Source organism: Schistocerca gregaria, chromosome 1, assembly GCF_023897955.1.
Source record: "Schistocerca gregaria isolate iqSchGreg1 chromosome 1, iqSchGreg1.2, whole genome shotgun sequence".
Classification (NCBI taxonomy): domain Eukaryota; kingdom Metazoa; phylum Arthropoda; class Insecta; order Orthoptera; family Acrididae; genus Schistocerca; species Schistocerca gregaria.
In genome coordinates this window covers 441,477,410-441,505,215 of record NC_064920.1, presented here as the reverse complement: position 1 = coordinate 441,505,215, position 27,806 = coordinate 441,477,410, and the positions used below count along the sequence as shown (strand labels likewise).

The window sequence follows — 27,806 nt, the reverse complement described above, 5'->3', positions numbered from 1 at the left end:
CACAAACGAGTCCCGATTTTTTCTGGAGTGATTCTCGGCGGGTCGCATATGGAGGGAACGTGGAACACCATTTCTGGAGCTAAACATTGTGGAAAGAAACCCATATACAGGAGGATCCCTAAGGGCGTGGGCGGGGATTAAGTTGACAACTTCGTGAAAGTATACAGGTGAATCAGCAAGATTTAACTGCTATCAGGTACCGTGAGGAGATCTTGGGCTCTCATGCGCTGTTGTTGGGAGGTGCTAGTTGTTCCGAGGTGCTGTGGGCCCAGACTTCGCAATGATGGACGCTAATGCTCGACCTCATAGAAAATGGATGGTCGATGTTTCCTTGGAAACGGAAGATATTGCAAACATGGCGTGGCCTGCTCTCTCTCCCGATTTGAATCCCATAGAGAGGCACTAGGGAGACTGGTTGCATCACGTCAGCATCCACCAACCACTCTCCATCACTTGTGAGCAGCTCTGCAGGAAGAATAGGCGTTATTGCCTCAACATGGGATTGATGACAGCAATCACAGCATGTCCCGTCGTTGTCAGGCCTTAACTGGTGCCATAGACGGTCACACCTCATACTGAGCACGTTAACAAAGTTGTCAGAATGTGTGTGCAAATTCGTTAAAACGGAAAAGAACAAGAACATGTTTGTCTACCGTTATGCATGTTGCAGTTGATTGCGTTCTGCATTCTTTACATTGTTCCTACTTTACTGTCACATGTTTATACTGTTTTGTGGCAAAATAAACGCAATCTTCCGTTTGTTCTTTAATTTTGGACAGCAGCGTAGAACTGTGGAAAATATATAACAGTTTAGGCACTTGATATTGCTGTTTTGATATCGACATAACCTGTTTAAAGTATCGCCGATGTATATTTCGATACTTATTGGTAAGGAATCGATATATCGACATATAATCAACAGCTCTATACGACATTAGGATCATCTTGCAAATACTTTTTCCAGATAGTTCTGGAATGTTTGTGCCAGCTGAAAAGTCATCCACCCCCGAATTATTACAGACAAAACAGCGGTTTACAATACAGTACTCCATTTGTTATGTATGGGAGGGTGGTAAAAGAAGTTCTATGAGTTGTAAGTACTTTTGTACTCTGGCAAAATCTTTCTCCAATATTTTTTAAATGCAGGATTGAAACTCATTCACCCATGAGTACTCCTCTTTCAACACTGCATAAACTGTACAGATAGTATGCACGAAAAAGATCATGTGGTTTAAATGACAGAACAAACATATGAGAATTAAAAACTCAAGTAACATGTAAGAAGCTTGAGCCATATTCGATCATATTCACTCCATCAGGCTACATTGCATAATATGCATTTACCCACAATGCATAATATGCATTTAATATGCATCATAGCGACATTGTTTTCTCAAGAAAGGGAGTTAACCAAAGCATGTGTTACACTTGATATTCATCAAGCAGCTTCACTGAAATATTGAAAACAATCTTCTGCTTGTCAGTGATTTCATTTAGAATAAAATACACTGAACTATCAGCTACTATTAGTTTCATTTGTGGCACTTGTCTATATAGATCAGGGACGCACAGACCACGACTCGTCATCGATCTGATAGGGTTTCACCACTCACGATTCATTCTTGTAATTTTTTTCACTCTTCATTCCTTCAAAGAGAGGAGAGCAGGGGCCCTTGTAGAACGTAGTTCTTTTGAGCCGCGCTATTCTAACTTGCTCTGGGCCATGGACATCTCAATTCGGAGTAATATATCCTGGCGCCGCACGTTACTTTCGAACTTTCGCACTTGGACAACAAAGCAGTCGCCGCAAAAAGCGCTGCAAGTAGACCTGCTGGAAACGAAGTTGTTTAGCCATGTGTGGTTCGCGTATTCTACAGTGCATACCTTGTGTCACTGAACTTCATCAACCTACACATTGTTGTTGTTGTGGTCTTCAGTCATGAGACTGGTTTGATGCAGCTCTCCATGCTACTCTATCCGGTGCAAGCCTCTTCATCTCTCAGTACGTACAGCAACCTACATCCTACTGAATCTGTTTAGTGTATTCATCTCTTGGTCTCCCTCTACGATTTTTACCCTCCACACTGCCCTCCAATACTAAACTGGCGATCCCTTGATGCCTCAGAACATGTCCTACCAACCAATCCCTTCTTCTAGTTAAGTTGTGCCACAAACTTCTCTTCTCCCCAATCCTATTCAATACCTCCTCATTAGTTATGTGATCTACCAATATAATCTTCAGCATTCTTCTGTAGCACCACATTTTCAAAGCTTCTATTCTCTTCTTGTCCAAACTAGTTATCGTCCATGTTTCACTTCCATACATGGCTACGCTCCATACAAATACTTTCAGAAACGGCTTCCTGACACTTAAATCAATACTCGATGTTAACAAATTTCTCTTCTTCAGAAACGCTTTCCTTGCCATTGCCAGTCTACATTTTATATCCTCTCTACTTCGACCATCATCAGTTATTTTGCTCCCCAAATAGCAAAACTCCTTTACTACTTGAAGTGTCTCATATCCTAATCTAATTACCTCAGCATCACCCGACTTAATTCGGCTACATTCCATTATTCCCGTTTTGCTTTTGCTGATGTTCATCTTATACCCACCTTTCATGACACTGTCCATTCCGTTCAGGTGCTCTTCCAAGTCCTTTGCTGTCTCTGACAGAATTACAATGTCATCGGCGAACCTCAAAGTTTTTATTTCTTCTCCATGGATTTTAATACTTACTCCGAATTTTTCTTTTGTTTCCTTCACTGCTTGCTCAATATACAGATTGAATAACATCGGGGAGATGCTACAACCCTGTCTCACTCCCTTCCCAACCACTGCATCCCTTTCGTGCCCCTCGACTCTTATAACTGCCATCTGGTTTCTGTACAAATTGTAAATAGCCTTTCGCTCCCTGTATTTTACCCCTGCCACCTTTAGAATTTGAAAGAGAGTATTCCAGTCAACATTGTCAAAAGCATTCTCTAAGTCTACAAATACTAGAAATGTAGGTTTGCCTTTCCTTAATCTAGCTTCTAAGATAAGTCGTAGGGTCAGTATTGCCTCACGTGTTCCAATATTTCTACAGAAATCTGATCTTCCCCGAGGTCAGCTTCTACCAGTTTTTCCATTCGCCTGTAGAGAATACGCGCTAGTGTTTTGCATCCGTGACGTATTAAACTGATTGTTCGGTAATTTTCACATCTGTCAACACCTGCTTTCCTTGGGATCGGAATTATTATATTCTTCTTGAAGTCTGAGGGTATTTCGCCTGTCTCATACATCTTGCTCACCAGATGGTAGATTTTTGTCAGGACTGGCTCTCCCAAGGCCGTCAGTAGTTCTAATGGAATGTTGTCTACTCCCGGGGCCTTGTTTCGATTCAGGTCTTTCAGTGCTCTGTCAAACTCTTCACGCAGTATCGTATCTCCCATTTCATCTTCATCTACATCCTCTTCCATTTCCATAATATTGTCCTCAAGTACATTGCCTCGTATAGGCCCTCAATATACTCGTTCCACCTTTCTGCTTCCCCTTCTTTGCTTAGAACTGGGTTTCCATCTGAGCTCTTGATATTCATACAAGTGGTTCTCTTTTCTCCAAAGGTCTCTTTAATTTTCCTGTAGGCAGTATCTATCTTACCCCTAGTGAGATAAGCCTCTACATCCTTACATTTGTCCTCTAGCCATCCCTGCTTAGCCATTCTGCACTTCCTGTCGATCTCGTTTTTGAGACGTTTGTATTCCTTTTTGCCTGCTCCATTTTTGCGATGAACTTAAACAACAATTTTATGTATTTCTGCAAACCTGTAAGCAATTACTTCACGATTATCGGTCATTAACAATATAAGACATTTTTATGCAATAATTGTGTTTTGAGAACCAATGTTTTTATTTTTCTCTTCATAAGCTCTGTGGCGAAGTTTTACTGCCAAAACTTGTCGAAGACTATCGCTGAATAATACCATTTGCCTTATTTGCTTAAGTGTAGCCGACCCAAAGTAATACAACTTAGGGAGACACTACGAAAGTGTCCATTCTGCGTTTTCTAAGTTGCCGTAACAACTATGTTAGAAGAAAATTTATTTCTTGAAACGAGATTTGGCATATCAGCGAGCGATTTCGGAAAACCTGCTAAAGATTCAAAGAGGGCAACAAAAATTAGATTTGAAATATCCCGTGTTATACCAAAAACTTACCGGCCAATTACGGACGGAAATAATGTCAAAAAGTGTTTCGAGATAGAAAAGATTTCCCCAGAATCATTTAATATTTTGAAGAAATTTTGCCCGTAAAGGAGACTTAAATATCGGCAAATATGAAGGACCATTTAAAAACACGCTCAAAGAAAATTTCTTAATTTTCACTGCCTATTAATGTGGCAATTGATATCTACACACTCACGTCGTTAATATTTGCAAGTTGGGTAACGCAGGAGTTTGAAGTATGTGAAGAGTTGATTGGAGTGAGTTCACTGTCAGGGTAAACTGGGGATAGTATTTAGTTTACTGTACTTTTGGAACAGTGTTCGAAAGTTGATTTAGATATAAGTTATCTTGTATTACAACTGCCGAAACTCATTCCATGGTATGAATTAATTTTGAATTTATTTCGTTATTAAAACGGTATTTAGGATTTACACACTGTATAACCAGCCAGGTGCCTTTGTGTACCAAGAAAATAGGTTTCCAGCTTGTCATAAAAGATGTGATTTCAACAATTAACTTAATAAAATCTCATTGCCTCCATTAAACAGTTTAACCATTTTCTCGATCAGTTTGACAACGATTACGGTGCTTTGGTTTTTTATACAGAAATGAGAGGACTGCAGAAAAACGCTAGAGTGGTTTATGAATTTAATTTATGAAATTGAAATTTTCATGAACGAAAAGAACTCAAATATCTCTGAATTAAAAAATGCGGTTTGGTTATGTGACAGCATTTTTGACTGAAACGGAGACTGGTTATGTGACATAGCACTTTTGACCGATATTACGAATCATTTAAATACGTGACTTTAAGGCAAAACTTAATTGCTTAATTAATTCTATGGTCACATTACATCTTTTCATTGTGAGTTAAATCTCCTTTTGCCATTTTGCCTATAAACTCACCAGAGCGCCGCCACTGCAACGCAACTCCATCGAGATGCAAAACGATGAGACATTGCGAGTTAAATATGTTGTATTTGATTGTTGTGTCTATAGAAACAGTTACAATTTATTGGTAGATGATCTATAAAAGTGCGCTAGCCTCTTTGTTACCTACGTATGTAAAAGTTAACAGAAAAAATAATAAAAAAAGGAACCGATTGACAGCTGACAATTTAGAGTGAATTTTGCGCTCGTCTACGAGAAAAATTTAACCAGACAGTATTAATACCGGAACTTCCTGGCAGATTAAAACTGTGTACCAGAGCGAGGCTCGAATACGGGACCTTTGCCTTTTGCGGACAAGTGTCCTACCACTGTAGAGCACTTGCTCATGAAAGGCAAATGTCCCGAGTTCGAGTCTCTGTTCGGCACACAGTTTTAACCTGACAGGAAGTTTCATATCAACGCACATTCCGCTGTAGAGTGAAATTCATTGTAGATAATAATGTTTCTGTAAAATTACGTTTTGCTAATTATATTCGTTAAATGAAGTGGCACTTGTGAAACAAATAATGGGAAGTAATTATATATGTGGAATTTTTTTAAAATGCAGCGGATAAGTAGGTGAGAAATTACTGATTTCTTGATAGGCACATGGGGGAGAGAGGGAGATGAAGTCATCAGCAGTGCGATATTTTCTGATTCTTATTCAATTGCCTTACTTAAAAACATTCCTTCTTGGATTCAATACATCTTTTAAGAGCAAGAATAATTCTAGTACTTTAGGATCTAACGCAGCGTGGATGTGGGAGGAGTGATTATGTACTATGGACGGTAAATTATCAGGGGAGTCTTTAAACACGAGGTAAGTCTATTCATCAACTGTGGGTCGTCAGTTAAGCATGAGAATGATGGTTGGATACAATCCTACAACATATGCACACAATAATTATCATTCTGCTATGACGCCTTAATTAACACTTATGAAGTATTAAGAAGACAAAGCGAACATAATCAAGTGACTCTGAGTACTGCGACGGGTCAGGCTCTTATCGCGCAGTTTCCTTTCCCTGAAAGAAAATCCACCTACCTCGTTTCTTAGGTAGTTGCTGCACTCGCCTCTCCTGATAGCAGCTACTGGAAAAATTGCAGAAAAGCAGTGTTGAAGAAACTGCAATTTAATAGCCGCTCACCGGAGGCCGCGATACATGTTTGCTGAAATACAATCTATGAGCAATCTTCCTAAATAAATTGAGTTATTGGAATGGTAGTAATTGTTTACTCAAACGAGAACGCGAAGTTGGTAATTCTATTTAAGCTCTTTATTGTCTTTAAGCCTGGTCATCAGCCCGCTAATCTACGTTTGAAGAAAGTTCAGTTCACAATTCTATCCACACTCAAACCCCGCCAGAATTAGCTTTCAAAGTTACGGAATTTACTTAACTGCAACACAGACGATTTTCTAACATACACGTTTGCAGTCGATGTTCAATAATAGTTCGTTTTTTAACGTTAATGCTCGCCATAAGCACTTAGTAAAAGTTTACGAAGTACCGCCACGCTTTTAATTATTAAAGTTACTCGCGTCTTTCGCGGAACGAAAAGTCACAACTCGCTCAAACTCACACTACGCGTTACTGGACTCTTCCAGTCTCAAATCGCACAGTACCGAACCGATGAAGCCGTTTTATGACTTCATTTTACACATTATTCGCGAGGACACATCAAGCATGTCTCTTCTCGATCACAGTTCCTTCGCGACTCCTCCTCCACTCGCGACTCACTCTCCTAGTCTGCTAACCGTCCTCGCATCTCATTGGCTCACACATCACACAGCCAATCAGAATTAACTCTTTGGGTGCGCCTCGCGCCAAAATCTAGCACGCACCAGTCATGACTTCTGAATCATTTACGTCATGATTTCTTGTTACACAAAATTTACTGTATAATTTAACAAACCGAAAGGAAAACTAGACTTTACTTTATTTCCAGAAATTATTTAAATACTCGCGAACGTTCTGGCTGCTTGTACAATACCATACACTCTTGGACATCCGACATTCACTAAGATGGGGAACCACTGGCGACTCTGTTCCCACGGTTACATCGTCTGAACACTTGCGAGTTCCAACCTAGATTTTATACACTTGCAAAGAATGGCGAATGTCCCTCTTTCATTCACTCAGGCACACTCATTCACTCTCACCTACTCATATAAAATAACTGTTCACAAAAATTCAAAACATTTATGGTTTTAACAAAGTTATAGGTGAATTTCTAAAAGTAAAATTCTCAAAATAAATACAAAAGCACGGAAGGTGATTTTGTTTCATAGTTGGATGGTCACTGAAGGTGATCTATACATAATGGTATTTATTTAGACTCGAAAATTGTAGAAATTTGCGTTTTCTGTAAGATTTTTCTAATTTCCAAAATATGCAGGTTTCAAAGCTCAAATTTGGATGACTTATTTTTATTCATAACAGAAACTAGTATATTAACTTTTAATTTCCTCAGGTTCCTCAGTTAGAAGTTATTAAAGATGAAAGTTCCACGTTATACACGCGGCTAGTTAGCGCACAGGTCTTACATTCTCACGGTACAGACATGCCATATGGTCGTGACGTCAGACGAACGGACACCGGTAATCGGCCCGCTACAGCACATATGCTAATCTGATGGCTACTTTACAGTCTGTCTACATTTCACAGTAAATATTTGATAGAAAACTGTGCGCTCGCACTAGTTGCGACGCCACACACCTCCTGAGGAAACTAAATTTTTTCATTCATGACAAACTTTTAGTTTTCTAAAAAAATTTCTATTAAAGATTTACTCAAACAGCTATTTAACATTTATAGTTCCTGTACATCAATCATCCACTTATACCTAGGGCTGACGACCTACAAAACATCTTATATCTAAACATGCACTTTTATCATCATTCAAAAAAAATTTTTAGATTACAAAATTCTATTTACAAATTCCTGAAAGAGAAAACAAACCTAAATACTATCTTGATGTACGTCACACGCACACTAACACTACTATCGCTATGGTGAGCGTCACTTTTTTACCACTTACACTTAAGATTTTGATAGCACTCGTAGTTCGACCGGGTCCTGCTTGGGAGGTCCATTTCAAGTCTCGTGCTACCACCTCTGTTTACTTCGGCGCACCTGAAACATCAGCTGGCCTCAGTTCCCTTTCTAACTGCTACGTCTTAACCTACAGCAGCGATAAATGGCGCTATCTGCTTGACTCTAAAGTCTCATATTTTTGATAAAATTTACTTTACAGTATGTACAATTTTCATTTTTTTTTTTTTTTTTTTTTTAAGTGAAAAGTGAATTGACTTTCCTAATGCAGTACCGAAGTGGCACATTTACTCTTTAATTACTTCTTCATCTCATAATCAAACAAGTTATGGTTACATAAGAAATACTAAGAAAAACAATTCCTACAAATAGTTCACAAATACATAATAAATCTCCGCCAGCACTGGTGACTCTCCAGTTCCTGTACAATACACAACAATATAAAATATACACAAAATTATCAATATTACAATTCTGTCTCCAGGCAATCTCCTGTAGTCCTGTATCATAAATTAAACACTGAAAAATACATATTTACTTATTCATTTATCAACACTACAATCCTTATACTAATCTCTACGACAAACTTGGGGAGCTTTGTGTGTCTCTGGTCAAAAATGGAATCGATGTCATGGGTACTTTCCTCATCTCACATATCTGGAGTTACTTCAATTTCTTGTCAACATCAGGTTTTCTCTAGTCACATTCGGGTTTAATTTACAACTCTCATACTCATACTTCACACACTCAGGTTAGTATTTGTTAAAGCGTTTCCTACTAATCTGCGAAACCTCGTTACCCATACTTTCTAACATACATCCACCTCCTGAGTTACCAACGTCGCCTCAGCTCTGTTTACATTCGTAGCCTCACTTCCTTTTGTTTACAAACATCTCCTCTGTTTACCAACAAACGCCACCTCTGGTTACCAACATTAAGCTTTTTATTTACTCACCTTCGTAGCCTCACTTTTTCCTAATATCGAGCTAGCCAAACACTATGCTCATTCTTTCTCCTTTTCTCACATATTTCTCTTCATTTGACAGTCAGTCCTGCTGCACTGTCCCTTTAACTTAACTTCCTTTACCCCTTTGACAGTCAACCTTGTTGCACTGTACCTTTACTCATTTTACCACTAAATCACCTCCTGAGGCTCTGACTTCATTGAACAGACAGTTTTGCTGTACTGCTCCATTTCCTTTCCTAAACATTAGCTTAATGCTACGTCTTAACATATCGTTCTGTTACTTAACAAACAGCTTCAATGTTCGTCACCATATTTTCTGAGGCTCTTACATTTCTTAGTTATTTTACCTTTCTAAGGGCATTACTCACACCTTAGGCCAAACATTTACTTTACTGAGACTTATTACTTATCTGAGGTATCTTAATCCTTTTTGATTTTCTCTTACACTCATTCCTTACGCTTAACCTATACTGCACTGAGGTTCTTTCCTACTCATTACTTAAACACTTTATCACTTAAAAACTACGATAGAGAAGAAGGAAAGACGATAGAATTTTAGTTCTGAATGAAAGAAGAGGTAGGTTGACAATACGGAAAAGAAAGTGGAAGAAATATTGTCAAACGACTCGAGACCTAGTGCTCGTCACGCACTTAGCTCTGCAAAGAGTGCAAAGCTCTCTGAGGTATCTACTCACTCCTGGCCACGTCTCTCTTTTGAACATATCTTTTCAAATCCACAATGTTCCTAAGCCCTAACACCTTATGTGATTTCACAAACTCCAGTCTATAAGCATTTGGGTGAGGCTTCTCTACGATTCTAAATGGGCCCACGTACTCATCGGTAAACTTCTTTGTTTCTGACGTAAGTTTCTTAGATCTTTCCCTAGTTTTCACTAGCACTAGATCCCCTACCTGAAAACTAGTGGGATCAGCTCTTGCGTCATGCCTTCTCTTTCTTTCCAGGGCCTTCTTTCTTATATTAATACGTGCCAGTCTCTCCTTCTCTTCGATGGCTATGTCTGTGAGATTTGGAAACTCGACCAGGTCGAATAAAATATTATTCGGCCTAATGTCACACATTAGCTCTACTGGTGCATATCCTGTGGCTTCATCAATATCAATTAATTCTAGTAATTTCTCCTCGATCCTATTTCTGACACTCACAAGCTCAGACGGATCCTCTACTTTTTTGCCACCGTACTCATTATAGCCCTCCAAGAATTTCTCTGTTTTACAAATACATATAGGAAAATCATTCTGCTCAGGATCCTCACATAGCTGCTTACCGATGAAAGGTATAGTAATTAGTTTACCCTTAATTTTTACCATAACATCATTGGTAGAAAAATTCACCCATCCTTCATATTTATTCAAAAAGTCAGCCCCCACCAATATGTCTACACTCAGTCCATTTATAACTAAGAAGTTCTGTCTTATTTCTACTTCCTTAAATGCTATGGGTAGAAACACTTCCTGTTTTACTGTCTTCTTAGTCTTACCGGTTGCTACTACAATGTTCAAGCCACTTACTGGCATCTTAACAATCTGTTTACTGTTAGGGAGTTCATTTACCAAGTTCTGGGATACTGCACAGACTTCCGATCCAGTATCTATCAAACATTTAACTGGTTCATTTAATACTCTTAGCTCTACTATCGGTTGCCCTAAGTACTCTTTATTTATTTTGGGTTCTGCTTCCTCCAATAAATCTTGCACAATTTCTCTCCTTTCGAAGCCTGTCTTTTGGGTGGCAATCACATTCACACTTACAGGGTTTATTTCATGCTTATTATCACCCTCAATTCTAGTGGCAGCTCCTATCAGCCTATCCACTATTGCTAAGTCAAAACATTTTTCCAATGTTTCCCCCTCTTTCTCATTAACCTCCTTTTCTACGACCCTATCCAAGGCGTCGTCATTAACCTCTACCTCCTCCTCTAATCTATCCTCTTCTTCGTAACTATCTACAACATCAATTATCTTATCAAGCACAGTCACAACCCTGCCATTATTACTGTTCTCACCCCTATCCGACAGCTCTTCATTAGTTTTACTGTGCATAATGTCTTTCTGATTATTACCCTTATAACTAGTACTTAGTTCTTCAATAAGTGGCTTCTTATGATTATTCTTACAGTTAATTGGTTCATTAACCTCCACTTGACTTAAAGCTACTATCTCTGTCTGTTTTACGTTATCCTCCCTAAATTTTGTAGCAACAACATTTATGTTAGGTGGTCGTTCAGGCTGCTTTCTTATGAATGGTTTTGCCAGCGGATTTAACTTTAAACGCTGTTGCCTACGATCGCCAGCACACTCGTAGACAATTAATGGTTTTCCGAGCGCGGTGCGTCATCACTATGCCTCCAGCTGACCGCCTCACCTCCTGACATCTGTCGGCCGCTGTCATACTGCTCGCGTTCATTGAACCTGTTAACATATGTTCTTCCTCTACCACGTGAACTGCCACAGTATCCGCCGCCTCTCTGAACACCCATCCTATTAATGTTTACATCCGCGCGATTGTCATTCTGCCTAGCAGGCGGGCGATGCTCCCTCCTCATGTTTTCTTCTTCTTTTTGGACGGATTCAACCCTTTCTAAATACTGTACGAACTTGTCAATGTTATCTCGGGGCGCAGATATGATCTTAGTTTTCCAGTTCCACGGTAGCTTATTTTCTACCCCTAATATGATCTGTTCTGTTTCTAACTTATTACTAAGGTAGGACAGAGTTGTTACCCACCTTTGAACAAATCGTTTGATGCCCTCTCTCTTGGGGTCATACTTCTCTCCCGACCAGAACCGATTAAGAACATCCATCTGCTTTCTCTTTCCCCAGTATTCCTCAAAGAACGCTAATTTAAATTCTGACAATTTCGCGTATTTTTCAGATGCTAAATTCCCCCATACTCTGGCCTCTCCCATCAAATTTGAAGTGATAAAGCCTATCTTTTGTTTATCGCTCCATACTTTCGGCAAAACGTCTTCAAAATCGTTCCAAAATTCTCTGGGGTGCATGTTCTTACTTGGGTCAAATTTTAAAAACTGTCTGTGGGTAACATACGCAACCTCGGTAGATTCAATTATTCCACTGGAAATTATACTATCACTATGGTTAGAAACACACTGTTCTACTTTGGTTAGTCTGCATTCATGCCCACAAAGTTGCTCATTCACACTTTCACTGAAATGGCTTATGTGAGTCTCTAAATTATTGACCTTATTTACAACTTGCTCTCCAAGTTTCTCACACCGAATTTTGGTATCATTTACTTTACATTCTAAGGCGGCATGATTAATTTCATTGGAATTCTCTACCACTTTTATGTGCTCACATACTTTATCTAATTCTGCATCAACATGGGATTTAAATTGCTGTTGATCCTCAGTAACCTGTTCGATTCGTGTCGTCAATTCACTTTGCACTTGAACAATATTTTCTGTACATTCTAGTTTAACCTGCTGTATTTCAACATTTACTTTACTACTGAGCACTGCTAAATCTTGCTTCCAACAGTCTCTGAGATCGGATATTTTGGAATCTAAATCAGCGCCCATTTTAGTCATCTCATTACTTAAATCAGATCCTAATTTAGACATTTTTGAATCCATTTTACTTGACATATTAGTTTCCATTTGTGACATATTAGTTTCCAATTTTGACATACTGGAATCCATCTTACTTGACATATTGGAATCCAACACGTTCATCTTAGTTAATAGATTCATCAGCATACTGGCGACATTATCCTTCGCCCCCTCATTTGCTGATACAATGTCCCTATTAACATTAACTACCGGCATGGGTAACTGTAACTCACTGGGCACTGACATATTTGGATCTGACTCCAAACTATAATTAACATAGGATGAATCAGTCAAACTACTACTGAAATTGGGTTGAGACACGTCTAAACTAAAATTCATGGGGTCATTTTCCCCTGTCTCCATCCCACTATCACAACTTAGTTCCGCCTTTTTGTCACTTGGTTGAAACTCAGCCATTTTTCTCAGTTTGACTCCACAAACACACAAAGTTTTCAAAAGCACTGTACTTAACTTTGTGCTTCGGCGTGCTGCGTTGCTGCTAGATGAAACTGCGGGTCCGTTCACCATACACTGCAATGCTGTACCAGTTTCCGGGCCCCCGCTCGAATCAGCGCTGCCAACTGCCACTGCTGTCGTCGCCTCTGCGTAGTCTCCGTAGCTCGTCGTCTGCCAGACGCCGTCGTAGACTGCTATTCCAATCGGCGCGTAGTCACCGAAAAATTCTTCCGTTCCGTACAACACATTACAGTTCACGGACACTTTCACTGTCCTTCCTATTCACGTGGCGATATCAATTTGTACGCTACACAGTTCCTACACATAGCGAGCACTTCTGTATTGTCCGGTAATTGTCACTACTGCTTTTTTTTTTGAAATTCACTGGAATTTACTATTTTTATTTCCCGGCCGATGCACCACTTGCGACGGGTCAGGCGCGCAGTTTCCTTTCCCTGAAAGAAAATCCACCTACCTCGTTTCTTAGGTAGTTGCTGCACTCGCCTCTCCTGATAGCAGCTACTGGAAAAATTGCAGAAAAGCAGTGTTGAAGAAACTGCAATTTAATAGCCGCTCACCGGAGGCCGCGATACATGTTTGCTGAAATACAATCTATGAGCAATCTTCCTAAATAAATTGAGTTATTGGAATGGTAGTAATTGTTTACTCAAACGAGAACGCGAAGTTGGTAATTCTATTTAAGCTCTTTATTGTCTTTAAGCCTGATCATCAGCCCGCTAATCTACGTTTGAAGAAAGTTCAGTTCACAATTCTATCCACACTCAAACCCCGCCAGAATTAGCTTTCAAAGTTACGGAATTTACTTAACTGCAACACAGACGATTTTCTAACATACACGTTTGCAGTCGATGTTCAATAATAGTTCGTTTTTTAACGTTAATGCTCGCCATAAGCACTTAGTAAAAGTTTACGAAGTACCGCCACGCTTTTAATTATTAAAGTTACTCGCGTCTTTCGCGGAACGAAAAGTCACAACTCGCTCAAACTCACACTACGCGTTACTGGACTCTTCCAGTCTCAAATCGCACAGTACCGAACCGATGAAGCCGTTTTATGACTTCATTTTACACATTATTCGCGAGGACACATCAAGCATGTCTCTTCTCGATCACAGTTCCTTCGCGACTCCTCCTCCACTCGCGACTCACTCTCCTAGTCTGCTAACCGTCCTCGCATCTCATTGGCTCACACATCACACAGCCAATCAGAATTAACTCTTTGGGTGCGCCTCGCGCCAAAATCTAGCACGCACCAGTCATGACTTCTGAATCATTTACGTCATGATTTCTTGTTACACAAAATTTACTGTATAATTTAACAAACCGAAAGGAAAACTAGACTTTACTTTATTTCCAGAAATTATTTAAATACTCGCGAACGTTCTGGCTGCTTGTACAATACCATACACTCTTGGACATCCGACATTCACTAAGATGGGGAACCACTGGCGACTCTGTTCCCACGGTTACATCGTCTGAACACTTGCGAGTTCCAACCTAGATTTTATACACTTGCAAAGAATGGCGAATGTCCCTCTTTCATTCACTCAGGCACACTCATTCACTCTCACCTACTCATATAAAATAACTGTTCACAAAAATTCAAAACATTTATGGTTTTAACAAAGTTATAGGTGAATTTCTAAAAGTAAAATTCTCAAAATAAATACAAAAGCACGGAAGGTGATTTTGTTTCATAGTTGGATGGTCACTGAAGGTGATCTATACATAATGGTATTTATTTAGACTCGAAAATTGTAGAAATTTGCGTTTTCTGTAAGATTTTTTTAATTTCCAAAATATGCAGGTTTCAAAGCTCAAATTTGGATGACTTATTTTTATTCATAACAGAAACTAGTATATTAACTTTTAATTTCCTCAGGTTCCTCAGTTAGAAGTTATTAAAGATGAAAGTTCCACGTTATACACGCGGCTAGTTAGCGCACAGGTCTTACATTCTCACGGTACAGACATGCCATATGGTCGTGACGTCAGACGAACGGACACCGGTAATCGGCCCGCTACAGCACATATGCTAATCTGATGGCTACTTTACAGTCTGTCTACATTTCACAGTAAATATTTGATAGAAAACTGTGCGCTCGCACTAGTTGCGACGCCACAGTACTATGCGACTTAACTTCTGAGGTCATCAGTCACCTAGAACTTAGAACTAATTAAACCTAACTAACCTAAGGACATCACACAAATCCGTGCCCGAGCCAGGATTCGAACTTGGGACCGTAGCGGCGAACATAATCTAGTACAGTCCAACGTTCAAGAGTAAGAAAACAATATGAGAAACGGGAGTGGAGAACATTCAACCTATTCGAGTACTGATAAATATAGGGTCCGACCCACGGTTGTGAGGCGCACGGTTTTTTATCAGACTATTCGGTATTTCAGCTCCATGAGTGTTCGGTTTCGAAGCATGAGTGGTTCAGTAGTTTTAGAAACCCACTCATATCTCTAAATTACCAAAAGAACAATGACGTACCAAACAGAAAAACCTTTGCGGAAAGAGCCTCCAGTTACATGAATCATTCACTCATGGTCTGGCACTAGAAACAGAGTGTCTCTATGGTAAAAGCAGAATTATGCATCCATTGTTGTTTGAAGTTTTCAACATGCAGTGACTTTTACCATAAAATTGAAGGTAAACTGTAACCAGCAATAACAAATATAATTAATAATGTTTACATTGTGTTTGTGTACACCCTCAGTCGTCAGCTCGGCAAATACGTTCGACAGTCAATGTTCCACAAGTCTGTCAGTTTAATCTGGCAATCCTAGTCCGACCATTTTCATTCAACAATATACCAGCTTGCTGAGACTCACAGAGTGAGTGGGGGAGCCAGCTCATTTATTACAAGTTGACATCGTATACATAAGTCATTAGTCTCGAACACTGTTTGGTTTGATTGTCCATGGCGGTCAGGTTCAATGCATGTGTTCCACTGAAGGCCAGTACTTAGACTATCTACAGTAACATCAAAAACTGCAGAACAAATAGAAATTTGATATGCATGTGAGTATTCATTTCACTCACGGCTTTGGGTTCTATCGTTTAAGTAATGCAATTTTTCAATAATTTTAAAGTAAGGGGCACGTGATTATCTCAGGGCCTGAATGTGGACTTTAGTAGACGGTCTTCTCCACATAAGTGGTCATCGAAACGAGCAATGGCTCGAAACGTAAAGAGCGCAAGGACGATGCCTGGTGCGAACAGTATTGTGCTGTGGGAGACATTCTCCTGCGCTTCAACGGGACCTGTGGTAGTAATAGAAGATACAGCGACAGCTGCGAACTACCTGCATCCCTTCATGCTTGACATCTTCCCCGAAGGAGATGTCATCTTCCAGCAATATAACTGCCCATGTGTCGTAGGAATAAAAGAGCTACCGTGGTTTGAGGAGCATTATATTGTCGATTTTAACATCATTGCGACTTGTATCAGTATTACACCTGTAGCGCTACAATAATAATTTGTGCGCAATTTCCAATGATCACTTGAAGACTAGTTCTACGTCTACATGATACTCTGCCATTCACACTTAAGTGCCCAGATGATTACTTCTCTACCATTCCACTCTCTGGCAGCGCATGGGAAAAATGAACACTGTAACATTTTTGTACGAGCTCTGATTTATTTTATTAGGATAATCATTTCTCCCTGTGTAGGTTGGCGACTATAAAATATTTTCAAATTCAGAAGAGAAAATTGGTGATTGAAATTTCTTAAAGGGATCTCGCCACAAAGGAAAACACCTTTTGTCAGTCCTATCTGGTAAGGACCCAATCCAGCACAGTAGTACCCTAGCAGAGAACGGGGAAGTGTAGTTACGCCGGTTGCATCTCCTAAGTGTTCTAGTAAAAAAAGTCTATGGTTTGCTTTCCCCACAATATTGCCTATGTGATCGTTCCATTTTAAGTCGTTCGTAATTCTAATTTTTCAGGTATTTACGCGAACTGACAGCCGCTAAAATTGGGTGATTTATCGTGTAACCGCAATTTAACCGATTCCTTTTTGTACTCATATAGATGAGGTGACACTTTGCTTCTTAAGAGACGACTGCTGCTTTTTCACACCATAGAGGTACCTGACTAACTCACTTTTCAATTGGTTTTGATCTTCTGATGACTTTACTAGACGGTAAATGAATAACATCAACTGCAAACCATATAATAGTGCTGCTCACATTGTGTCCTAAATCATTTATGTGGATTTGGCATATCGGAGGGTCTATAACACATCCTTGGGGAACGACAGATAAGACTTCTGTTTTACTGGACGACTTTCGTCGATTACTACGTGCTGTGACATTTGTGATACGAAATCACGAATGCAGTCGCACAAGTGAAGCGATACTCCACAGCAGTTTGATTAGTCATCTCTTGTAAGAAAAGCGTCAAAAGCCTTCTGGAAACCTAGAAATATGGAATAAATCTGTGATCCGTTGCTGATAGCACTCATTACTTCGAGCGAGTAAAGAGCTCAGCCAAAGCCTATTTACACTTTCAAGAACCAGTATTCAGGGAAGATATCAAATATTCTTCAGGTCCACGAAACAGCGTCCCAGTAGGAACAGCAAGCCGTGCTCAAAGACGAATAACAGCAGAGGTAGAGGAATTTAAGCAGTCAATCTTCCCTCGCTCCACACGCGAATGGAACGGGAAGAAACTCTAATTTCTGGTACAGCGTTAAGTACCCTCTGTGATGCACTTCAGTTATTTGCTGAGTCTGTATGTAGTTGTACAACAGACGGTATGTGAAAGCCTGGTAGTGTCTGAAACATTATATTTACAGATCTCTCTGCATATATTTCTTAAAAGCGCCAGAACTACATTTCCTTAAGCGTATCTCCCTTACGGCTACACCGTGCGTCATTTTGTTTACAGGTTTCACGGAAGCGGAAGAGAGAAAGAAATATGTAAGTTTGTCAGGAAGCATTTAGTTTTCAGATGAGTCTCTAAAAATATGCGTGAAATGCTTAGACTGCTATAAGAAATGGCATCCGATTATGTCGGAGACATCTGGATTTACACAAAATAAGTGTTTACGTTTATGACTTTCACTAAATCTAAACTGATGTGGAAACAATAGCAAAGTATGAAATGTATTATCTTAGAAAACATTGATTAGTGTGAAAATTGTGTCTGTGAACTAGGGTATGAAATCTAGAATCCATGAAAACTCCGTCCAGTGAAATTTGCCTACAACCAGAAGTTTGTGAAATCTGCACCAAATACCTGCTCCCTCTGTGTCACAGCTTGTCTGCGCCCGGACCGTTCATTAGTATAAACTACCAGTTCCCGAGACACGACCGAATTGCGCCTCGGTAGGCCTCTTCTACCACAGTAGGCGACTGTCTGAAGAAACGGCCTGGTTACGCTCTAGAGTTGACATCATGCGACTTGTGTATTTTTGTCAGAATAGTTTCGAAAGTTTCAACGACCATTCGCGGTACGCCATGTAGCCACTATTATTCTTACACAGATTATTCTTACACAGTGAACAGAACGAGAAAAGACGGCGCTGCTGAAGACGGAAAGCAACAGAAAGCAAACAACTGCTAAGAAATGCGTAAAAACAAGGATTCGACGGTGTTTGTTTTATTCAAGCATCAAAGTGGAGCGCTGAATGAAGATCGGTTGGAAGTAAGGAAGACTCCGAACCAAGCAAAGAAAAGGGCACGAAAGGAAGAGAATTATATTTCCAAAATATTTTCAGTGGAGCTGGGTTGCCCGAGTGATCACTGAAATGCCAGAGCAGAAGCAACCAAGAGAACTTTGTACTACCAAGAGGCAAAATCACAGGGAAATGAGATGGATCCGCACACAAGGGATGAAATTGACATCAGAGCAGAGATTTCTGTTAAGAGAAGAAAAATTAGGAGAAAGAATAATAGCTTTTACCGGAAGAGCAGGGAGCGAGGCTCCAAAGAGTAAACAAGACCTTTTTTTTATGGATGGTGCGTACAAGTGTTGTAGCAAACAGTTTCCCCAAATACGAAATATTTGGGAGTACAAATAATGATCCAAACATCTGTCCAGCTGACATCGCATTATTTCCTAACAAAGAATAACAGACATACATACATCTTTTCTGTAATTCGGTGGAAAATATTCCAGTATAGAAACCTGCTAACGTGACCGTAGATTTCGAATCAGCAGCGATTTCTGCGACTGATGTACAGCTGACAGCCGAAGTGCATCGACGTTATTTCCACAGGAAAAGTGTAAGATCTAGTACTTACTCACGAATGGCACCACAGAATTAATAACATGCCTGTTAAATCAAATCCCAACATCAATGACGTAATTAGTGTATGAAATGAGAAGCAGAAAATTCAGCTTGCGCGTTAATGAGGACAGAACAAGAACGAAGAAAAAGTCTACGTGGAACTGGATCAAAACGTTTGAAAAAATACTAAAAAGTACGAAGAGGTTGGATCTCTTACCTGCAATAACTTCACTAAATTTAACAGAAGATAGGTATAGTTAGAAAAATGTACAAAACGTATATGGTAACTTATAAAACAAAAACATAAAATAAAATAAAGATTCGTCGATGGTGCTTAAAAACTGATTTTACACATGCCTAAATGACAACAATTTACTGTTGCCATTTATCCCGTCCAGAGCATGGATAAAGTGTAACGGAAATCTCAGTATTTTTCAAAACATGGGCTCAATTCTATGGCCGGTCATGTCGAATTGGTTTTTCGTGTTTTCCAATGTCATTTCAGGCAAATGCTGGGATGGTTCCTTAAGGAGGCCATGGTTGCTTCCTTTCCCGCCTATAACCACAAAACCTTGCGAAAGCTGAATCTCTGAACGATACTAACAGTCGACGTGACGTGAAACACAAATGCAATATTTGTTTTTGCTAGGTTGGTATGACGATAAATGAAGATATACTAAGCTAAAGTTAAACATGTCAGTAGAATATAAACTTTGTTTCTGTGTCTGAACTTGTCATACACTTTATAAAGAGTTTAAGACACATGAACAAACTTCAATGACGTAAAGATAAAGACTCCCGAGCTATTTAAATGTTATTGAATGTCCTGGCGATGTCTGCGGTGATCAGTTATGAACTTGCACAGAACTGTGCAAAGAATTCCCTATTTGGTTACCTACACATCCAATATTTTACTCTGGTTCAGAGACGTCTACACAGCGGCTTAGATACGTGGTTTGGTACCTGGTGCAGACTTTTAATTTGTCAGTCCGCTCCCCCCACCACCCCAAATTGCCACTTCACAAAAGCATGAAAGACGTTTTTGAATAGGAGTTATGTGTTATTAAGCAATCAAAGTTTAATCTTAACAACTTTTTGTGGATGAAGACGAGTAAGTAAAACGCGTTAGAAACACACACACACACACACACAGTCTGATTATTAAGGAAGCAAACCGAAGATCTCGTTAGTGGCAGGCGACTGGCGCGTAGCTTAGAATTTCTTGCTTCTTTGCAGCTACGAATTTTGAACTGCCGCGTCAATATCGATATATTTAGCTAGCAAATTTTTTAATGGATAACTGCTAAATTAGACAGGTGTGCTTGACACACAGTTAACACAAGGTAATTCTTAATCAATTTGACTTTTGAAAAAATGAATTATCTTACATAACGCTGCCGAAACGCAAAATTAAGAAAAATCTTAGAGTCAAAATAAAATGGGGAAAAATTTTGGAAAAATCTTCTTAGTCGTGAAATTTGAGCAAGGATACCGTCTTCAGGAATTTAACGATAATTGTCAACTGATGTATGTTTAATCATGTGAAGTTTCGCCTCTGAAGTTTTAATTAAATGACTAGGTTCTAAAACTGCATCTGATATGCGTTCCATGATTTTGCAACGTGTATGATTCCTTGGTAATACCGACCTTACGACTTATCTTAAAAGAAAGATTAAGGAAAAGCAAACCTACGTTTCTACCATTTGCAGACTTAGAGAAAGCTTTTGACAATGTTGACTGGAATACTCTATTTCAAATTCTAAAGGTGGCAGGGGTAAAATACAGGAAGCGAAAGGCTATTTACAATTTGTACAGAAACCAGATGGTAATTATAAGAGTCGAGGGACGTGAAAGGTAATCAGTGGTTGGGAAGGGAGCGAGACAGGGTTGCAGCCTCTCTCCGATGTTATTCAATCTGTATCTTGAGCAAGCAGTAAAGGAAACAAAGGAAAAATTCGGAGTAGGTATTCAAATCCATGGAGGGGAAATAAAATCTTTGAGGTTCGCCGAGACATTGTAATTCTGTCAGAGACAGCAAAGGACTTGGAAGAGCACCTGAACGGAATGGTCAGTGTCTTGAAAGGATGATATAAGATGAACATCAACAAAAGCAAAACGGGGATAATGGAATGTTGTCGAATTAAGTCGGTTGATTCTGAGGGAATTAGATTAGGAAATGAGACACTTAAAGTAGTAAAAGAGTTTTGCTATTTGGGGAGCAAAATAACTGATGATGGTCGAAGTAGAAAGGATATCAGATGTAGACTGGCAATGGCAAGGAAAGCGTTTCTGAAGAAGAGAAATTTGTTAACATGGAGTATAGATTTAAGTGTCAGGAAGTCGTTTCTAAAAGTATTTGTATGGAGTATAGGGATGTATGGAAGTGAAACATGGACGATAAATAGTTTGGACAAGAAGAGAATAGAAGCTTTCGAAATGTGGTGCTACACAAGAATGCTGAAGATTAGATGGGTAGATCACATAACTAATGAGGAGGTATTCAATAGAATTGGAGAGAAGACGTGTTTGTGGCACAACTTGACAAGAACAAGGGACCGATTGGTAGGACATGTTCTGAGGCATCAAGGGATCACAATATTAGCATTGGAGCGCAGCGTGGAGGGTAAAAATTGTAGAGGGAGCTGAAGAGATGAGTACACTAAGCAAATCCAGATCCAGAATGATGTAGGTTGCAGTAAGTACTGGGAGATGAAGAAGCTTGCACAGGATAGAGTGGGATGGAGAGCTGCATCAAACCAGTCTCAGGACTGAAGACCACAACAACAACATGACTCGTCGTGGAATGCGGTCGATGCACGCTTGACATTGAGCAGTCAGTTCACAGCATTCTGCATAGTAGCTCAAAATGCTACCTCGGAAACCCCAGTTTTCAGTACACCATGTGATCTGTACCAGAGAATTAGAGCGTGTTCTTATCCATTAAAAGGCCATCAAGAAGTGCTTTAAATATTTCACTTCTACGCCTTAAGCCAAGAAGTTCAGTAGATTCCTTTCGTTAACAGCAATGAAAGCAAAAGTAAAACGAAGAACTACAATAGATAATTCAACATCTTACTTGTATCAACGTCTGTGGCACAAGGAAACAGCAGGTCTGTTGCGCTGAACAAATATTCTACACTGTTTCTAAACACAAATTAACAATATTTTACTAATAACATCTACAAGTATACACCTCTCATTGTGCTAGTTTATTTTTGCTGCCAGTAGCAGCACTTATCCAAAAACGCAAGTTGTGGTTGTTTCTCATAAGACTTTAATAAAATCTAAGCAATACCTCAGCTGTATACTCGTATTATTTCAGATGAAATAAAGTTTACGTTTAAGGGATTTAAATATATGCGTAACTACTTTCTTTACAGTCACATAAAAGTAAAGATAAAACGGTTCTTGTGTTCAATTTCCGATACAGATTAAGTTCGTATTTTTCTGAAACGGTAGTTTCGTTTTTTGTGAGTGCTTAATGTAGATGAAAATAAAAAGAATGACCTCACTTTCCATTCAATGTCAAAATGTTCACTCGAAAATATTTTCTGTACAGCTTTGTGTGGTTTTATGCGTTAACGTTTTCCCTCAACCAATATTGAGACTGCGTAGAAAGATGTTACGATGTTCATAACATGAATAGAAAAAAAGGCCACGCAATTAATATTCCATAAATTTCCACACGTAGTTTCGAGAGACAAATTTATCATAAGGTAATAGTATTTATACACACGTACTCTAAAAACACCATTCGTATCTGCTCGATAATTATAACGTTCCGTAGCTTTAGCCAACATTACGTTGCCGTGATCTCGAAAAAATTGTATTTTTAAAATAACCGTACCTGTTAAACCAAATATTACTCCCATTCACACACATTTTGCAGTGCAGCTAAATTCTGCATAAGTCTTTGCCACTGAAAACAAATAACCGTTACTGAAACTATAACGATAAAGAAAAAAATTATGTTTATTTAATAACCCGCCCGCAGATGGACTTGACCCATCGGCTGATCGAGATATTAGTTTCAATACAATAACGTAATGTTTGGTCTGTATATCATCAATCGCCTTCAATAACGTACCAGGCACTTAATCCACAAGCGCCACACATTTAGTAATCAGCAGCATGCATCTGACGTTTCTGCATCCCGTAAAATTTCTTTGATGCTGTTATTATCGTTATAAGTTCCTGTTTCTTCGATATATTAAACCATTAGTACAAGATGTATGATTACTTTAAATTATTTTTACCGTATCACATAATTATACAGATTTAATGCAATAAATAAATCTATACCTACAGACAACATCGGGGTATGTTGGACACATGGAAAGGCAATATTTTAATATACAGGGCATTTGCGTAAGAAGAGCATTTCAGATTATGAGAACAGGCCAAATTTCGTGTCATATTCCTTGGAACTCTATGGGAAGCTGTCTGACATTACCTACAACGTCTTTGATGTGGAATACTACGACCGAAAGCCCTAATGACAATTCAAATTCTCTTCAAATATTTGTGTGCTACACGATAATGATTAACAACTGCGTTTTCGTTTTAACTCGTAACAGAATAACATTCCATTTTTGACCTTGTACAGCGAAACTTCACTGTGAAAGGAGGCAAGATTTGTACTCACCTAATATCTTCTGTGGTGACCAGTTTTGTGAATCGCGTTACAATGAAGCCAATAAACGTACCAAAAGACGATTTAATAATGGCGGACTATGAAGCAGCAAAGATAAAAGAACGACATTAAATGTCTCTGAATTATACCTGAGAGTATGCTAATGGTAGCTCAGCACAGTTAAAGCACTACGCGGAGTGGGTTTTGTAGCAGGTCGTCTATAACTAAAATATGAGACTCGTTAGTGTAGATTATTTTTCAGATTTAAAACCCTGATGTCGTTTGAACTGCGGACTGTCGAGAAGTCTTGATAAACATGTAAAATACCACGGAGATATTATATCTCCACGTAAAGTATCGTAACTTTTTCGATGAACTTTCATTTATTCGGGTGATATGCACAATGTCACAGTACATTTTGCAGAAATACGTCACACATTTGGCAGCGAGCACAACTGGAGCTGGCAATGAGAAAAATGCGAGTCCTTTTCCGAAGAAAACAATGATGGTGTAACACTTGTAGAGCAAACCAAAAGTGAAGGGAACTCTTACACAGTGCCTTCCTACGTCGGAAAACATTGCGTTATTAGAAAGACTGAACCACTAATATCTCTATCGCGCGCACACACACATATATATATATAGTGATTTTTTTTTATTAACAGGAAACTCAAAACGTTTTTTTCGTATATTAAAAATTGTTCCCACACTGAAACAAGCATGTCTTGAGTTACAGCTTCAACAGCTGCTGTTACGTGATGTCTCAGTTCATGCATTGTTGTTGGTAACTGAGGCACATAAAGGAAGTCTTTTATAAACCCCCACGAGAAATAATCAAATACAGTCAGGTCCGTTAATCATCGAGGCCAGTAATGTAAAAGGCTGAATCATTTGGTTTAGTGCGACCGATCCAACGTTCAGTAATCCTTTGATTTAAAAATTCCAGCACTTCGAGATGCCAGTGTTGCGGTACCCCATCCTGTTATTAAATGAAGAAGTTCGAATCCATCTACAATGGTATGAAAAGAAAGTTCTCAAGCATATCGAGATACGTGCTTCCTGTAACAGCATATTCGGCAAAGAAAAATGGACCAAGCATCTTTTCTCGTGGAACTGCACAAAATACATTAAATTTGGAAAGCATTTCTCATTTGTACAACTTCAAGTGGTTGTTCCGTACCCCATATTCTCACATTATGACGGTTCACCTTTCCATTTAAGTGAAATGTTGCCTCGTCACTAAGCGTGGAAGAAAACCGTCATCCTCCATCTTGTCAAGAATGCAACACGTTGTTGTTTCTCACCTTCACGAAAAGCTTGCATTAGCTGAATTTCGTACGGTTTCATGTGGAAAATGTCGGCGCAACAATCGCCGTCGGACATCAGTGGCATGTCGAGCTGCACGGCGAACGGATTCCTGCGGACTCCTTGTAGAACCACAGCGGGTGCGTTCGACAGCTGTGTCCGACATCCAGGGGCGGCCCACCGATTTGCCTTTACACTAGGGTGACCAAACGTCCCGGAAAACCGGAATTGTCCCGGTTTTCATATCTGTGTTCCGGTGTCCCGAAAATTCAGTTTTTAAATACATTTCGTGAAACTTTCTCAAATTTTTGGGATTTCGCCGTATTAAAGGAAATACAATACAAGAAACTAATATATTTCAGTTTATTTGTCAAAAACTCCACTGTCCCATACTAGTAATCACAGTATCAGTATTGATACACTCAGGCAATAATTTACTTTGAACGGTACTTTGGCCAACAAGTTGTATTATTGTAACAGAGTTATGAAACCGTCCGATTGTCGCGCCACTTACTCAACACACTCACTGACAGAACAGTGTAGTAGTTGATGTTTTGTCAGATAAACTGCAATAGTTTTTTGTCATATTAGTGGTATTATTGCCTGCAGTACTGTGAAACGCAATGCCGAAACGTGCCTGCAAGTTCAATGACTGTTATTCCAAGGAGTGGAATTTCATTAAGAAAGGTCATTTTGATTACGAAGCAGAGTGTTCCGTATGTAACTGTTTTATTAGTATAAGTCATGGTGGACGTTCCGACATGGTTGATCACATCAGGTCAAAGAAACACATTAACAGATACAGTGCACCGAGCTGCAGTAAAACTCTACAAAATTATTTTGTGAAACATCAGTCAAGTGAAGAGACGAAAGTTCGAGCAGCCGAGCTTACACTAGCCTACCACACGGTAAAACATCACCAAACTTAAGGATCTAGCGATTGTACTAATAAGCTTAACAGCATTATGTTTGATGATTCTTCCATTGCAAAAAAGTTTAGTTCAGCAAGAACTAAAGTGTCAGCCTTAGTGAAAGGAGTTACTGCTCCCCAGAGTGTAAAGGATAGCCTTGAATACATAATAAAAAGTCTTCTTTCTGCGGGATATCCACTGATGCCAGCAATCATAAGGGCACTAAAATATTTCCTTTTGTTGCTCAGTTTTTCGATATTAATCAGGGAATTCAGACCAAACTTTTGAAGATGAGTTCCCTACCTAATGAAACATCTGACGAAATTTCAAGATTTTGTATGAATACTATTGAAATGTTTGATCTTGAGAAAAATAAATGTGTGGCATTTTGTGGAAACAACACCAACACAAACTTTGGTAGTTTAAAAAGACAAGGCAAATGCAATGTATATACCAAATTAAAGGCAACATTGCATGAAAACATTAAAGGCATAGGGTGCCCTGCAAATGTTTTACACAATAGCGTGCAGACGTCTGCTGACATTTTAAGCTGTGATGTTGAAACTATCGTCATGAAGTTATGCTCACAGTTTTACATATATACTGTTAGAACAGAGAGGCTTCAGGAGTTCTGTGATTATGTGGGAACTGAATATATGAATGTAATGTGTCACTCGAAAACTCGCTGGTTATCACTGTTTCCAGCAGTTGAAAGAGTAATCCGCCTGTTTGAATCGTTAAAAGACTTTTTCCTAAATGAAGACAAATCCCCCAAAATATTGGTTCAGTTTTTCAGTAACCCTTTAAGTGAAGCCTACTTATGGTTCATTCACAGTCAGCTTAGCACTTTACATCATGGGATAAAGGAAATTGAGGGAAGCACGAAAAGTGTAATGGGGGTAAGTGATGTTTTGAAAAATACTCTGGAAACTGTTACTAAGAGGAGAGAACAGCAGTTCATTTCTTTTAATGTTAAATCCGTCCTTAAAAGAGCAGAAGTATCGGAAACAGCGGAAAGGAGTTTTAGAGAAGAAGTTAGCAAGTTTTATGACACATGTGTGAAATATCTCAGCAAGTGGAGCGCCTCATTTTTACCCTCGTCGCCGGTGTTTGATTGGATGTTACTGAAGAGAGTGCCAAAATGGGAAAGTGTTGAAGAGACAGTTTCTTATTTGAGTAAAAAGATTGAAATCGATGATTCCATTCTCTTTAATCAGTTTGGCTTACTGACAAATTTTGTTGAAGAACGTCTTCACAAGTGGAATGATGAAAAAAAAGCCATTCAAATGTCATGAGAAGTGGGTGCGTTTTTTAAAAAGCTGTGACTGTCTTCAGCATTACTCTGAGTTGGTAATAGTTGCAAGGTATTTATTTGCAATCCAAGCCCATAATGCCAATGTGGAAAGAATATTTTCGTTCATGAATATCCAGTGGACTGATGAAAGAAACAGAATGGAGTGGACTCTCTTGAAGCAATCCTGCAGATACT

At 39.2% G+C, this 27,806-nt stretch overlaps 1 protein-coding gene across 1 annotated transcript in view; it reads right to left on the bottom strand.

Annotated features, from left to right (window-relative positions):
- LOC126351531 (leucine-rich repeat-containing protein 15-like) overlaps positions 1-24,238 on the bottom strand; it is a 269,906-nt gene extending 245,668 nt beyond the window's left edge. The window contains exon 1 of the mRNA XM_050002615.1: positions 24,114-24,238. The gene's annotated coding sequence lies outside the window, so the exon portion shown is untranslated. The remainder of the gene's footprint in view (positions 1-24,113) is intronic.
- Positions 24,239-27,806: the final 3,568 nt, after the last annotated feature.